The sequence below is a fragment of the Sapajus apella genome, unplaced genomic scaffold (genome assembly GCF_009761245.1).
Source record: "Sapajus apella isolate SASKATOON/1434 unplaced genomic scaffold, GSC_monkey_1.0 scaffold14, whole genome shotgun sequence".
Lineage (NCBI taxonomy): Eukaryota > Metazoa > Chordata > Mammalia > Primates > Cebidae > Sapajus > Sapajus apella.
Genome location: NW_022436954.1, coordinates 22,838,160 through 22,854,992, shown reverse-complemented (window position 1 = coordinate 22,854,992; position 16,833 = coordinate 22,838,160). Strand labels below are relative to the sequence as shown.

The window sequence follows — 16,833 nt, the reverse complement described above, 5'->3', positions numbered from 1 at the left end:
AGAGAGCTCAGACAGATTTCATTTCAAGTGACATAGGCATATCTAATCTCAAGTGACAGAATGGGGTTGGAACATTAAATATATTAAGAATGAGTTTCCTTTCTTCCTACTGATTGCTGTATTGATTAAGCATCTAATATGTGCCAAGTTTTCTATCATCTATGTTATATACTTGGTAATCCTTACTACAGACAACATGGTAGATAATATAATCCCAAACTGAAAATGAGAAAAAACCTCAAAGAGAGTTTGAGTACTTGCTCAACCTCACACAGCTAGATAATAGCAATAAGAGAATTTAATCCTATTGTTAGGAAACTAAAGTTAAACTCCGATCTGTCTTACTCCATGCTGTGGACTAACTTGTATCATCTTTCCTCCTGTGGAGGCTGGAGCAGCTCCATCTTTGATGCTTATCTGCCATGTTAGCTTCTGATTTACCTCAGTTCTGGGAAGGCCTTTGAGATTTCCAGTTTATCTACTGTTCCTTGTATAAGAGCATGTACTTATGTAAATCCTGTCCTTCTGGCAAATTCTTACGCATTCCCCTAAAGCACATGTGCCCTTCCCCTATGGTATACAATCCCTGTGTCTGGGGGATGATAGTGCTGGGATCCATTCTTGTGAGACTGTCTTTTCTAGTCCCTACCTGAGATACTCTCTGTTCCTGAGTCCCTGTTAAATATTTCTTTTTAAGAAACTGGATTTGTGAGCCCTTTCTTTGGCCTCTTAACTTCCTTGGACTTGGTGATAGATTTGCATAGGCCTGCCTACCTCAAAATACTCCCTAATTCATTTGTTGAAGCCCAAACCCCAAAAGTGACTATATTTAGAGATAAGAAGTAATCAAGGTTAAATAAGGTCATCAGAGTATGAAAAGGATTAGTGTCCTTATAAAATAAGATACCAGAAAGTGAGCTCTCCCCCTGGTGTGTAAGCACACAGCCAGAAGATGGACATTTGCAAGCCAGGAAGAGAGCCCTCACCAGAACCCACTGTGCTGGCATTGTGATCTCAGACTTCCAGCCTCCAGAACTGTAAAAAAATAAATTTCTGTTGTTTAAGCCAGCAAGTCTATGGTATTTTGTTATGGTAGCCCAGGCAGAATAATTCACTCCAAAGGTTGCCTTTGCCTTTTTTTTTCCCCACTAAGCCATGCCTAGTGGTTGTGTCAAAAAAATGCCTGAAAAATAAATGGAGGAATCATGAAAGAGCTAGTGAACTTACATTTTACATTAGAAGTGTTGCTGGTGCTCCCTGGAGTTGTGCTGTGCACAGCCTGCGCAAAGGAACCTGGAAGTCCTTACTCCTGTCTGCATAATTGACATGAATAAATGGACATGAATAAATGGACAATAAAGCAAATCTGCCACTGGGTGCCACGTGCTTCCATTGTTACCCTCCAGCAGTACTACAACTAATAGTATTACTGTTCTTCCTGCTCCTCTTTCTATTCTGTGTCCACTACCAGCACCCCAACTTTGAGTACAATTTTTGAAAAAAATACTTTCACAATCTATGGCTAATTAAAAATCTCCATATTATAATCACAACATAATATTATATTCACTTTACAGATGAGAAAGATGGAGTTCGGGGAGCTGCTGAGAGGTAGCTAATCAGTAGCAAAGGCAAAGTGCAGTTAGGTTCCTGAACACTGTTCAGTGCCCTCCACCCTGTGACCTTTATGCTTGCCTGAATATCCATCTTTCTCTTGTAAGCATTTTCACATTTACCATTTTAAAATATATTTTTCAGAAGTCCAATAAATTCTAGAAAGGCAGAAATTATTTCCAGAGGGTGAAACAGCCTCTTAAATCATGCCCAGTAAAACTAAATTCTACCCTTAGGGGTTCCACTGATTAGCTGCAATGACTGTTGTCCAGATAGCCCTTGGTGTTGGACAACTTCAGGAAAATTCGTTAGATTGATTAGCCCAATTAACTTGGAAACTGACATATAAAAGCAGGCAGGAAACCCCTGCTGGGTCCAAGAAAGAAATAAAAGACCTTCCCTGGTCTTGACTGCATAAATATGAGAGGGCCCATGGAAATTTCCACATGGAGTGCAAACACGAAGGCAGTCTGGGAGAGGACCAAGCTCAGGACTGCCTCAAGAAAGAAACAAAGAAGAGAATTAAGAACTGCTAAGAAGGCAAAAAGCCTAAGGAGAGAGAGCTCAAAGAATAGACACTCTTTGGCAAGCCCAAAGGCCAAAGAGCGGAGAGGGAAATTTGCAGAGCATTCAAGAATACTAAGAGGGAAAAATCTGTGAGCTGAGACACATGGCCTTCTTTGTTCAAAGCTGGTAATGACATTAATCTGTATTTTTTGTGAATCAGTAGCAAAGGCAAAGTGCAAGTTAGGTTCCTAACTTCGCTACTGAAGCAAATTGGAGCAAATAAGAAAAATAAGAAGGGAAATTCCCCTTGTTAAAAAAAAAAAAACTATTCAGATGTTAATTTTTTAGATATATTATCTTGGAGTGTTACTCTCATCGCTCACTACTTGGGGTAACTTTTTATGTAAGTTTAAAAATATAGTCTTCATCTCCTTCCTGTTCCTCTTGCATTTCTTTTATTTTTTAAATTTAATATGCAACTGCTAAAGCTGTAGATTTCTACTATGGAATCCCAGCTGTACTGTGACTTTCATATTTGCTACTAATACTTGTACATAACCAAGACTGATCTGACCATTTCATTTGCGACAGGGGATGAACAGAATCCAGTTATTTCTTTAGCCATCATAATCCCCCATTTCAATAGAGAGTTCTTATTTTTTTTTTTGTCCTATGGGACTATTTCTTCCAGATGGAAGACAATGTTTTCATGAGACCAGATGAATCATTTGATAAAAACAAGCTAGTTCTCTTCTAAAATGAGATTAAGAAGTGGAAGATGGGAGACAGGGGAGGAAGAATAGCCTAAAAAGAACACAGAATTGCAAGAAAAAGATCCAGGGGATTCCCAGAAACTGGAAAAACAAGAATAAAAGCCTCTGTGAATTTCCCCAGTTATGAAACAAAAAGTAAAAGTGAAAGCAATGGCATCATCAGTATGCCTGCCAATATTCTGCACACAAAGTAACAGAGTTTGCTAACAGGTCCTCAGAGTCACAGAAGAGAGCAAGTTCTTTAGAGGAGTTGGGTGTTTAGGGATGGACAGCAAAATGCCAAGTCAATCTTTTTTAAAACACTGATTACAGGCAGAGAGCAGCAATCACAGAGCATCTGAGGAAATCCAGGATCTTTTTCAGTTCTGAGGAAGGAAGTCATTAGGCAGCTAATTAATTTTCCCTTAAGCTCATTAATAATGGTATCTGGTTGCACATAATCTGTAAATTAGGGAAGACTAAAATTTAAGAGTGATGTGGTTGGAAAGGGTGAAAGAGCATGAGGCTTAGAAAATCTATTGTATTAGGCTACATGGAATTAACAATTTTTTTAATATCTATGTACATATGCAGAACTTTGAATAAAATAATTAAGAGTTAATATGTATAGAGTGCTTACTCTGTTCTAAGCATTGTGTGATTTACATGAATTATCTCATATAATACAATAACTTCATAAAATAGGTAATGTTAATATCTCAATTTTTATAGCTAAGGAAACTAAAGTCTAGTAAGATTCACAAACTTTAGTAAGAAATAGTAAATACAGCTAGTAAATAGCAAAGCCAAGAAGCAAAAATATTATTTTTCAGATATTAGCAAATTACTGGCACAGACAAAGACTGTAATAAAAAAGACATAGTTTTTTATAGTCAAAAGGCTCTGGATTGAGTCCTAATTCTATCATATACTAGTTTTGTGTATATTTAGGTAAATTTCTGCATCTCCTTTATTTCTTTATCATGAAAGCATTATTTGTGATCTTGCCAACCGGGTATAGAAATTAAATAAGATAAATGTATTTACAATACATAGTATATATGTATAAAACAATAATGTTAACATTCTTCATTTTATTGTTCACTCAATAACTTTATTCAGTGCCACACAATAAATGACAGATAATATTACTGTTTTTAGACCTCAGCACATATTGGGCACCTAAATAATATTAGTGACTTTTCTCATCCTTTCCCATCTGTAAGTAAGGACTACTCACAAATGACATAGCTAGCTAACTAAATAAATACAAACTTTGAAAAGTAAATTTTAAAATGGCAGTTCCAAATTATTGAAGCTTAATTGAAAAAAACGACAGCTTTGTTTAAACATTTTCTTGATTAAAAATAAACTTTGGAAAGGGGGCATTATAATATCCCTGCAAAGCAATCAGATGTATTTTAAAAATGAAGTCATAGAAAAAGTGAAAATCTCAAATAAAAGTCTATAATATGGTTGCTAAGTGTCAATATATGTTCAGGAGACTTACAATGTGACAGGTATATTTCAGTGGGATGAAATTCAAGATAAATCTGAATACTTAAAATTTCCTTAACATCCTATACAGTTTTATGTGACTGATATTTTTTATTCTAAAATATTTTGCATTCAGATCTCCTTCAGCATTATGACCTATAATTCTCATTAATCTTACAGAATTATCTGCCTATTAAAATTGGCAAATTTTCTCCTATAACACGTTTCCACTACATTTCAATTTTAAAGATGAGTTAAATTCCAATAAAATAAAAGAAATAGCTTGAATGGGGCAAGGACAGGCCTGTGAAGGGTTATGGTCACAAAAGTTGCTGAATGTGATGGGGAAATGCAAGTCCAAGAGCTACTTAGAGAATCACAGAACATTCGAAATTCTAGACTCCATGAATCTGAAATAAGAAGTTTCTGTAAAATATTCGAACCAGCCTCCACATCAACAAAGATCTTCAGAGAAACTAAGAGACCCATAAGTTTCTAAATTGTGAACCTTGAGATGAAGAAAGAATCAATCAATCAATCAATCAATCTATCTATCTTTCTATCTACCTACCTACCTACTTACCTGCCTATCGATTGCCGTAAAGAATGACTAATGACTAAAGAGTGATAAAGAATAAGTCAATCAATCAATCTATCTATCACCATAAAGAATGAGTTATCTACTATCTATCTATCTATCTATCTATCATCTATCTATCTATCTAATATATCTCCATAAAGAATAACTAAAGAATGATAATCTATTATTTATCTATCTATCTATCTATCTATCTATCTATCTATCTATCTATCTATCTAATCTATCTATCCTGTCTATCTGTCTGTCTGTCTGTCTGTCCGTCCGTCCATCCGTCCATCCATCCAAACCTAGGGTAAAGTTCCTGATTCCCCACGCTGGCAATATCCTACCATTTCTCCACACACTCACTCTGTTGCATCCACTCTGGCCTCCATGACTCTTCCAAGCCAGGTGGCATCCACTTCTGGATCTCTGCACTTCCCAATCCCTCTGCCAGAAACAATTTTCATCTAAATATCTGCAAGCCTAGCTCTTTCACCTCTTTTTGATATTTGCCCATATGTCTCTTCTAGATGCGTTTTCTGACCACTCTATTTATAATTGCAATCGCTTCTCTATGTCTTGCCCATATCTCACATACACTCTGTGCTTTTGTAACTATCTAGACCTGCAGTCTCGGATGCGGTAGCCACGAGCCCCATGTGGCTATTCAAATTGAAATTTAAATTAGTTGAACAAAACAAAGCTCAAAATTGAGCCCTCCAGTCTCGGTTTATTTCGAGTATTCAATAGTCACCTGCAGCCAGTGGCTAACTATTGAACAGCACTGCTATATAATATTTCTATCACTGAGGAAATTTCTAGGGGACAGGGCTGTTCTTGACTTGTGTATACTTCGTATATTTATTTGTTTTCTTTAATATATCTTTCTACCAACCCACCCGTGTCTACCCTGCAGTTCTAAGCACAGAAGTGGCCAAGGTTTTTGTTTATTTTGTTTGCTGCTTTATCCCGAGAACTTAGAACAATCCTTGGCGCACATGAGATATTCGATAAATACCTGTTAAACATAACCATTCATTATTTCCCTTTAAAAAGTCAGAGATCTTGCCAGCTGCCCTGACATGGATAAATCTGGAGGATATTATGCTAAGTGAAACAAGCCAGACATAGAAAATATTGCACAATCTCACTTGTAGGATGTTAAAATCCAAATATACAGACACAGAGAACAAAACAGTGGTTATCAGGGACAGAGCATGAAGGGGAAGAAATTGGGGGTGTGTAGATTGGGGGATACAAAGTAGCTAATATGTAGGATGAATACTAAGTCTAGAGATGTAAAGCACAACATGAGAACTAAAGGTAATAAAATTGCACTGTATATCTGAGTCATGTTAATGAGTGGATTTTAGCTACTCTTGCCACAAAAACAAAAAAATGGGTAACTATGTGAGATAGTAGATGTTAATTTTCTTCTTTAGAGAAACATTTTTACTACCTGTATGCATCCCATAACATCATGTATAACACATCTTAAATATATACAGTAAAGTTTATTTTTAACAAATGTCAGAAATAAGAAAACAGTTGCATCACTCCTCCTTAGAGGGAATTTCAACATGCCAAATTATGCTCAGTTGTATTTCATCAGGGCTATTTGTTGCTTATAATTGTCCAAATACCTATGAATGTTAAACGTTTTGAGACTGTGATTTCCTGTAATCATTTATGTACTGTGCCAGAGCAATAATCACTGAAATATATCAAGATTTATGGCAGAAGAATCTGTCAACACCTACACCTCCCCAAAATTGTTAACTGTCATAAAAGTTTTAGAGTTGAGCACTTCATTTGATTAGGCCTTTCATATATATACTATAATAAATACAGATAGATTACTAGTGGATAATGGCCATCAGTCAATCTATTTGGTTTTATAAGCATAGACATGCATTTGCCTTGTAAAAATCATTTTTATTCCTAACTATATTCATTAGAATGAAGGCCTAAATATGAATGATCACTACCTTCTCTGAGTGACTTTGCAGAGTGCTTCTGAAGTTGGAATTCATCATTGTCAATACTGTACAGGATCATGTAATATATATTAAAGATCCATACTGTTGGCCAAAGCAACAGTTTTCAGACTGAATCTAAGCTTAAAATGCTCTAGAGTCAGAACAAATAAATTCAATTTTTTAGCTTTTGAAGACCTGAGTTTTTTAAATAATATTTTTTCTTACTGTAACAGGATGAAACAATAAAATATTAAAAAGTACACAAAATATTAAAAACTATTTAAAAATGGAAACACCTAATTTTACAATCCATACACAATCTCTGTTAATATTTTGGTGTACTTTTTAGTTTTTCTCAGTTTATTTCCAAATCTTTTTTTTTTTTTTTTTTTTTTTGAGGCAGAGTCTCACTCTGTAACCCAGGCTGGAGTGCAGTGGTGTGATCTCGGCTCAATGCAACTTCCGCCTCCCGGGTTCAAGCAATCTCCTGCCTTAGCTTCCCGAGTAGCTAGGATTACAGCCATCTGCCACCACATTCAGCTTATTTCTGTATTTTTAGTAGAGACTGGGTTTCACCATGTTGGCCAGGCTGATCTTGAACTCCTGACCTCAGGTGATCCGCCTGCCTTGTCCTCCCAAAGTGCTGTTCAAACCTATTTATAAAATAGGCAATTATTATCCAATGTATCTCTAATTTATTTTCAGTTTTCTCCCCTTAATACTACAATAGTCCTTGGCATTCACATGTTTCAACCATTTTTACTTTATTCTAAATGTCTTTGACTGGTAATGATTTGTACTTTTCTAAGTGACAAATCAGAATCATGCAGGGAATGTGAATAGTTTGATGAATCAGTCTATCAGATTGCCCATAATCTGGAATTCAATGTGTTTTGTTGTTGCTATGTTTGCACTAACTCACATCAATGGCAAGGATGCCACTGGGAGGCAGGAGAGTGCCAGTCAGATTTGGGTCCAAATACCATTTCCATTTCTTCATTCAGTCCACAGATACTTATTTAGCCAGGTATAAAACTGGATTCTATATATACAAATAGCTGTTTTTTTTCCTCCAGCTTTCCCATTTCCAGGTGTTATGCTGAGTACTGTATCTACTTACCATGTTTGATCCTCACCACTAACTCCATTGTAAAGTTACAAAACAGTTACCCAGTAAGGGCGAGTAATTTGCAAGTGATGGAGCCACCATGACTGACACCCAGGAGTTCTAATGTCAGTACCCTTCCTCTTAGTCACCTTATGTCATTGCTTAAAGCATTTGCTGTTGACAAAATTATTTAACTGTTTTGAGCCTCCATGTATTTGTTTGTATTAAATAAGATAGAGGACAACTCAAGATGCCCTGGCACATTAGAAATATCCAGTAAGAATTAGCTACTATTACTAAGCTATTATTAAAAATTCGTGGACTTCTGAAGGAAACAGAAAGAATTCCTCATGGATATTAAGAGTTTACTGTCTAGCATAATTATGTTCCCAGGGCATTAAAACTTCTTTATAAACTCAATTTTAATTACTGCAGCATAGTCCACGTATTGATGTGCTATAACACATTTATCTATTTTCTCTACATCTGGGCATTTTAGATTGCTTCTGAATTCAGTTTTTACTTGAATAAAGCAGTGGATTTCAAAGAAATATTTCCTGTACATTCAATAAATATGTATCCATCACCTTCTATGTTTAAACTGCTATGATGGAAATTTGAGGTGACACAATGAGTGCTCAAAGTGGATGAGGATGATTCTACAGGGAAGATTCCAGGCAAGCACCATGCAGGCTTAGAGTGGGAAGGAGTCTCATTTAGTGGGGAAGATCAAGACATGTTTTTAGGAGGTAATAATAGAGTTTCTTTCATCAGACAATGTGAATAGAGCAGAGAGAAGACAGGAAATAGGAAAGACAGTAGAGGCAGAAGGGACACTTTAGCAAAAGCAGGAAAGTGGCCAAGCATGAAGCTCAGGGACAGTGAGAAGTCTTATTGGAACAAAGGCATATGTAAGTAAAAGTTCAGAAATATAGAAAAGAAAATATAAGAAATATACTAAAAATCAAAAAGGTTAGAATATAGACTGTGTCCATATTACAAAAGACTTTGAATGGCAGGGTAATGGGTCCATCTTTTATTATGTCTGCAATGGGGAAAAATCATGATATATTTCACTGAGTCCAGTGGAAACTAGTTAACATGGCAAAAATAGCATCATTTCTTATCATGTAATCAGCAAAGCCACTGAGGCCTGAAGCGGTTGGGATGCCAGAGATTAAATACATAGCAAAGCATTGAAAAATCAGCAGGAGAAGGGAAACCAGAACTTAAGTGAACATGGAACAAGAGATCATGAGGGCTAGTGTGATTCAGGGATCTACAGCAAATAACGAAAAGAAACATGTCAGGGCAGTTGAATGACCCCTTTCTATGTCATGATCCTCACTTCCATTGCTAAATAGTGAGCACCCAGGGGGACTGAACAGGGTAAAGAGACATTGCAGAACCTGAAACTCCCATTTAACAGAGGTCTGAATAACTACTTTTGCAATTTATTTTTAGGCTTCCTTAAGAAGAGACCAACCAAGGCTGGGCTCAGAGTGTCTATCCAGAGTGAAATGTTTGAAAATTGCCTTTCTCATTTGTGTTACTGGACAATAATTAGTGCACACATTATTTTAAAATGTTACCCAAGAGAACAGACAAGATACCAATAAGAGGTGTTTCTTCTGCAGAATGAAATGTGCCAACCACAATTTTATTTGCAGTGTCTTTGGGGAAATTAATTCTTTGCCTCCTTTCCAAGACCTTCCATTCATGTATACTTTTGCAAAACTAATTATTTTTAAATGACTTGCTATGTCCCTTCTAACTGTAAAGAATCTTCAGTTTCTACAATTTATCCTTCAATAGTTTAGTTTCTACATGCAAATTAATTTTTAAAAAGATTTAAGTGTTTTTCTAATTTGGATTAAAATTATTATTTAAATGCACTGAGATATTTAGTTTGTAAAGCTTAAAAGTACCTTTGAATGGTATATGTGTTTGTACATGCATCTTGCACAGAGAGATCATTTTGGAGATTAGAGATATGTTTTATCTAATTTAGCTTTCATTCCTCAAGTGATTGAACTTCCAATATTTCCCATGGGATGAGTTTCAAAATCCAATAGCTTTTTATTTTATAGAGGCTGTCAAATACTCAATAGCCTCCACATTCATTAAAATCCTTATGTAATGTTGATCTGGGTTATATATAATTCCAACTCTACTTAGCATTTATATCTTTTATCATGTGGTTTAAAACCCCTTCCCACAACATGGGCTTTATTTAATAACCTTTAATCTATCTGTATATGCCCCAAATCCAATTCTTTCATTATTTGCCTGACTTTTTCAGCTTTTTCCAATTTACAACTTTGGAGACTTGTGGTGCCCAAAATAAATACAATATGACAAATATAATTTAATACAAAGAAAATGCAACATAGCCCAAAGATCATGATCTTTAGACTCAAGATAAACAATATTCTTCGTCTCCATTCGTTTACTCACTATCTATATGTATATAAGAATATAGCCTACTGTTTCTTCAAAGCCTTTATTTATTGATTCATCTCTAAAGTTGAAATAAGAATTTTGACCTTACAGATTGGTTGTTGAGGTTAAATGAGATAACGTACATAAAATGCTTAGCCTACATGGAGAACATCTAAGAACAATGTGACAAAAACAGGCACTGAATGAATTAATGTTATTCTTAGTGGGAGTCATCAGTTACATAATAAGACTTGTGATATCCATTTGTTTACTTTTACTGATTTGACTCTCATAGCCTCATAAAGCTGAAATATTCTCAAAAGTCATTTTGTTTATCTCCCATCTTTTGCTGTCAGATAGAAATCTACCCATACAATGTTAAATAAATAGAAGTCAATACCCTCTTCTTAAAAGTTACTACAACAACCCATAATAATCTGCTATATAGGCCACTGTTATTGACTAAAATGAAAGCAACTGTAAAATATGAAGAGACCAATAAAAACTTTTGTGGAAATGAAATCTTATAAGCTGCCTGCATGAAAACATGAATTATCCAGACAGTTGAAACCACGTAAAACAATAGCCTAAATTGAATATTCCTAGAGAGACAGACATGAGCTGTTTGAAGAGCTAAAACTTTTGTCGTGAATTGGCCTGGGATCCATTAAAAAAATTGAAAAATGAAAGACAGGGATGATGTGGCCTCTGGAGACTTTAACTAATTAAGCTGACTCTGAAAAATTTTAAGAAACTAAAACATCTAACAAGGTGAGCTTGGGAAAATGGAATTTTTGTATAAAAATAAAGTTTCCAACATCTTGATCTGGGTTATATATAATTCCAATTCCATTTAGCATTTATATCTTTTATCATGTGTGTTAAACATCTTAAGTTATATTCTCCTCTTTTGGTCTCACCTTCTCACCTTTTCAAAGCGGCTTTTGCCATCCATATGTCAGGTATTGTATGGTACTATCTGGAAGTGTGGCTATCATAACTGAGTGAAGCTACCTAACCAGTAGAAGACATACATGTTCTGATTGGTTATATAGACACTTCCTTCTCCATCTCTGGAGGATTGCTTTTACATAACAACACCCCAATACATTTCCTAATTTTTACTGACATCTTTCTTTAGATTTAGATTCAAAATACTACATTTCTAACTGATAGACTACATAGATAGGTGATAAATACTATCCAATGCAACTTTCCCTGAATTATCTTATATAGTTCTCCCTAAAACCACATAATCTAGAAATTATTATTCCAATTTTATAAAAAGGTACATTGAGGCTCAGTGGTTTAGTGATTTGCCAGAAATCATGCAGTTAGTTATAAGAATACCAACGTGGGTGTTCATTCTCAGGTCACCTGGTTCAAAGACTTAAGCTCATTCCATTATGACTCAGACAAATCTCCTAGCCTATCAGCAACTGTGATAAGCTAGATCAATATTAGGCCAATACATTAACTATTGGGTCTTTCCTCTGGTTTGCTATACAGAAAGGCTTTATGTACTTCCTATGACCAATTTTCAACAATGCCTCAATACCACCACAATATCACATTAAACTCCACTTGATCCCACAATGCAGTTGTTGCCTTGGCCAATGGCATGGGTTATTGCCGATAATATTTTGCTAGCACAGATTTGGCTTTAGGCCCATATCTTCTTGTATGCTCAATAAGAAGAAAAAGCATCTGTGATCTTTCATACAACAGTAATAACCTTGCTTATGCTTGCAAGTGGTCGGAGGCCAGTTCTTAGATTCCATAGATTAAATATAGAACATCAATAGTGAGGCCATCTTACATGTTGCGCAGAGCACTGAATCTAAGAAATCTGAATTATCTTTTGGCATCTCATCCTAATAAGCTTTCTGATCCTAAGAGCATCCATTTGTGGGCCTCACTTTTTAAAGATGTAACCTGAGGGGACAGTTTAAATTATCTTCCGGGATTAAAATGTAGTTTATATCACAAATATACATATGTACATACACAAGCACATTTTGCATTTCAATAGTTATTTAAACGCCTGTTAGCTCAGCAGGTCTTCACTTAAGACTAGGGAATTGGCAGTTCTCTGATTTTACAAAGTCTTTTATCTCAGGATGCTGAAAGATCTTACATCATTCATTAATTAAATCTCACATCCTCCCCTCCTGAAAGGTGAGACCTCAAAGGCTGTTTTTCTCTATCATCACCCATATGGTGCCAGAATGTGATATTAACTTTGAAACACAGCACACTGAAAATCTAGCCACTCACACAAAGAGTATTCTCCCTGAAAGAGTGTAGGCAGAGAACATTCTGAGAATGAACTGCATGGGGAAGCTAGAATGGAGAGGTATCTAATTGTTATGATGGGAGTCTTTGACAAATGAAGTTGGTGTAAAAATTGATTACATCAAATACATCTTCCCCTTCTCCTCCCAATGGAATATCAGCATCAGATAAAACATCCTATATTTATCTCTCTCAATCTGCCTAAGTAGGTGATGCTCCTTTGAAGAGAATGGTTATGACGATGACAGTTTTTAGCCTACCTGTATCTCTATTCTCTCTTCTTTTAAACACAGCCTGTTTGTGAAGTTAGAATTAGGTCAGTAACTTTACCACTGACACTCATTCCCACCAAATATTTATGTAAATAATTGGTTCAAAAAGTCATGGAGCTAAAGTATAGGTTGTTTTGTTTCTGAGGGGGGAGGAGGTAAAGGGAGACAAAGGGAAAGAGAAAGAGAGGTGTAAAGTCCTAGGCTGCGGAGGGTATGTAACGTCACATTTTAATGCATGATGACTCCCCTGCATTCAGTTGTTCCTTGTTGAGAGGAGAGGTTATGGTTACATAAACTTAGAAACAATGGGTGCTAAAAAGAGAAGGAAAGATAACAAAAGTACTAGGGAAAAAAAGTACGATAGAAAATCTCAGATTTCTAAACATTTTTTTTTAATTAAGGAACCTTATTTTCTTATTAACATGGATTGTTAATTTTTAATATCATTTAAAAGATATACTATGAAGAGAAAAAGATCTACCACTCACAGTGGGGTTGATGCCTGCTAGATGAAAGAATGATGAGTCATATGTTAACCCACATGAACCAGAGAGCAATCCGCATGACAGTTTATGATTGCTGCTTTGCAGAAGAGAAAACTGAAACTGACAGACATGTTGGCTAGTAACAATGAAAGGAAAGATCCAAATCCAGGTCCTTCAGACTCTGGCGTCTCCAAACTCCAGCCAGAAGCCTTTTCTCTTTATGTTACCTCCTATCTATCTCATAGCTCATTCCTTTCTCACCTCCTTCAATCATCTAGTCTAAATAGGGTTCTATTAGCTAGCAGAGAGTCACAGTTATGTAACCCTCAACTAAGCAATGTCGGAAAGCCCGTGATATTTACTGAATAATCTCCACATGAGAAATACTGCATTCTTCCAGTGAGGCGAAAATCCATTGAATTTTTATCCTCATATTTGCCCATGTGTCTGTAGCTTCCAGATTAATTGGCAAAGCAGAATGGACTATAGTTTGAACTTTATTCCAAGAAAACTACAAGATGCACTGTGTTGTGCAGCCTTTTTATGAGAATCTTACTTTGAAGAAAAAAAAAAAAATCCCTCCTAGGGGAAGGGAGAAAACAGGTAATAAACTTTCCATCTATTTCCATGCTGAAAGCTATTATTATACAAATAATCCTATATTCATCTAGTTTACAGAAAGCAGAATAAATGCAGCATAAGGACTAGCAGTCATATTTTCCTAAAGCGCTCCACCATGAATTATAAGCATCCACTAACAATGATCCCTTGCTTGTGGAAGGATGCACACAGATCATCTTTTCAAATATAGGACTCTTGTCTGCACTCAAGAGGTTTATGTTTGTGAATCACAGCTTTTTGTTTGGTTCAGTTTTTCCCTCTCTCCTTTTGTAAATACGATAACACGTTGATAAAGTATGAAGTAAGTTGCACTGACAGTGTTTTCCTTTGGCATCCTGGGAAATGATCTGTTTAGGATGGCTGCACAAAATCTATTTACTCAGCAAACCTAATTTTAGCTAAGGACCAATGAATATGTATATTGCAATGACACCACTGTTTGCAAACAATGTCAGGCTATCATGCCAGATCAGGATGCGTAGACAAAACAAGATGTGAAATATTAAGGCGCATCAGAAGTTTTAATCCTTTTACAAAAGGACGGAAAAAATAGTCACTTGGGAGCTCAGAAAGTAATAATCCATTTACTTGAGAACTATTCAAAGCAAATTTAATCTTCTCTTTTTCTATCTATTCAAGGAATAATTGTCTTCTTTATCTATCCTCTACACAGTCTTTTCCTCTGTAACTATTGCACTATATCATTTAAAACCCCACATTTTAAAGTCACTTAAACTTTTCAATTTTGCCTATAATTATTTATTTGTTATTATTATTATTTTTGAGATGGAGTCTTATTCCATTGCCCAGGCTGGAGTACAGTGGCATGATCTCGGCTCACTGCAGCCTCCGCCTCCCAGGTTCAAGCAATTCTCCTGCCTCAGTCTCCTGAGTAGCCGGGATTACAGGTGCATACCACCATGCCTGGCTAATTTTTGTATTTTTAGTAGACACGGGTTTTCACCATGTTGACCAGGCTGATCTCAAACTCCTGACCTCAAATGATCCATCCACCTCAGCCTTCCAAAGGGCTGGGATTACAGGAGTGAGCCACTGCACCCGGCCCTACTGGTTAATATTAATAGCACTCCACATATTTGTCGGAATATCAAACTATTTTACAAAACACATAAAAATGATAAGAGGATAAAACAAAACTGTCATTTCTTCTTCCAATGTATTTTCCTTAGGAACTCAGAAACATTCTCCTAGATTTTGGGACCTGGATGCTTACTGATTTTGTTTTTAAAGATATCCTACAAGGGGGACTGGCTGAACTACATACTTAGACGTGCTATGCCCAGATAGTTTTGCACTTTACACTTATAAGTTAATAAATGACTCTTTAAAGACTGTGGACCAGAAGAAAATTTTGAGAACACTCAGAGACTCAAAATCTGATCAGAGCTAATTTGTGATATCGCTTATTATTGTGATGTCATGTAATATCAATCATTTATTTCCAATGATGAATCTCAATGAATAACATACATCTCCATGAACATAAACTGCAGTACTAATTTCCCATCCATATCTGGGCAGTCAGAGATTTGAAAAGGACTCTGAAATTCATAGCTCAGACTCCCCTTGGAAGTACAAAATATCAGTGATGGAAGGGAAGGAAGGATGAAGAAATTCAGCAAATGTCTCAATGTGGAGATACGTATGAGGTTGGTTTTGAAGTTCACAGATCAATAGAACTTAATTATTTTGTGTTAAAGAGAAACATTTTCTATTTTCAGAAAAAGAGACAGTAAAGTGATAGCTTTTGATATCCAAGTCACTGACTTAATTTTCTGAGCTTTCTCTTCAACTGCTGCTGCCTAGCAATTTGAAAATTGCTTTCTTATTCTACTAATTTGGGGCATAAGGGGTGTGTACCATGCACATGTTTACCCAAGAGGGAGAAGAAGAAAACTGGCAGATGATGAGGAAGATTTGATGACCAATTCGCAGTGGGGTGTAGGCAGGCACTGAACACTGATCAGAACTCCCAGACTTCAGTTGGGGTGATTTTGTGGGTGACGATACATTTAACAGGGATTAGACATACAGGAGAAGAAACAATTTGTGTGAGCAGTAGGAATACAATGAGCTTATTTTAAGCAGGATGAATTTGAGATATATATGGAACATCTACCTACAGATTGCCAAAAATCAGATGGAAATAGGAATCTGGGGTAAGAGAAAGTGATAGCAATTACTGATAATCACTCGCATGTCATCAGCAGCATGTAGGTGGTAAATGAAGACAAAAGGATGAATCAAATATAGATACTTAGAAAGAAATGATCCTCTATTTAGTTTCTATTCTTCTCTATTTAGTTTAACAATTGACAAATATGTCCATAATAATTAACCATATGCCATTTAAAGCAGCAGATGCCCCTTACTTTAAAAGGCCACTGTGTTGCACATCGTTCACACCATTTTATTGCAAATAGTTGCTTTCATGTTCATTTCTCACCAGATTATAAGATTCGCAAGGACTGGCACAGAATAGAGATCCAATAAATATTTGTTTAAATAACAAATAAGAAAATAATGAGTACATGTGGAGTCAGAACTTCATGGCTAGGTTAGGGGCACATTGTAGTCCCAGCAACTCTGGTGGCTGAGGTGAGAGGATCCCTTGAGCCCAAGAGTTCAAGATCAAATTTGGCAATAACAGAGGGACA

General features: G+C 36.0%; 1 protein-coding gene across 14 annotated transcripts in view; it reads right to left on the bottom strand.

Annotated features, from left to right (window-relative positions):
• LRRC4C (leucine rich repeat containing 4C) overlaps window positions 1–16,833 on the bottom strand; it is a 211,957-nt gene that overhangs the window by 99,297 nt on the left and 95,827 nt on the right. The window lies entirely within an intron of this gene.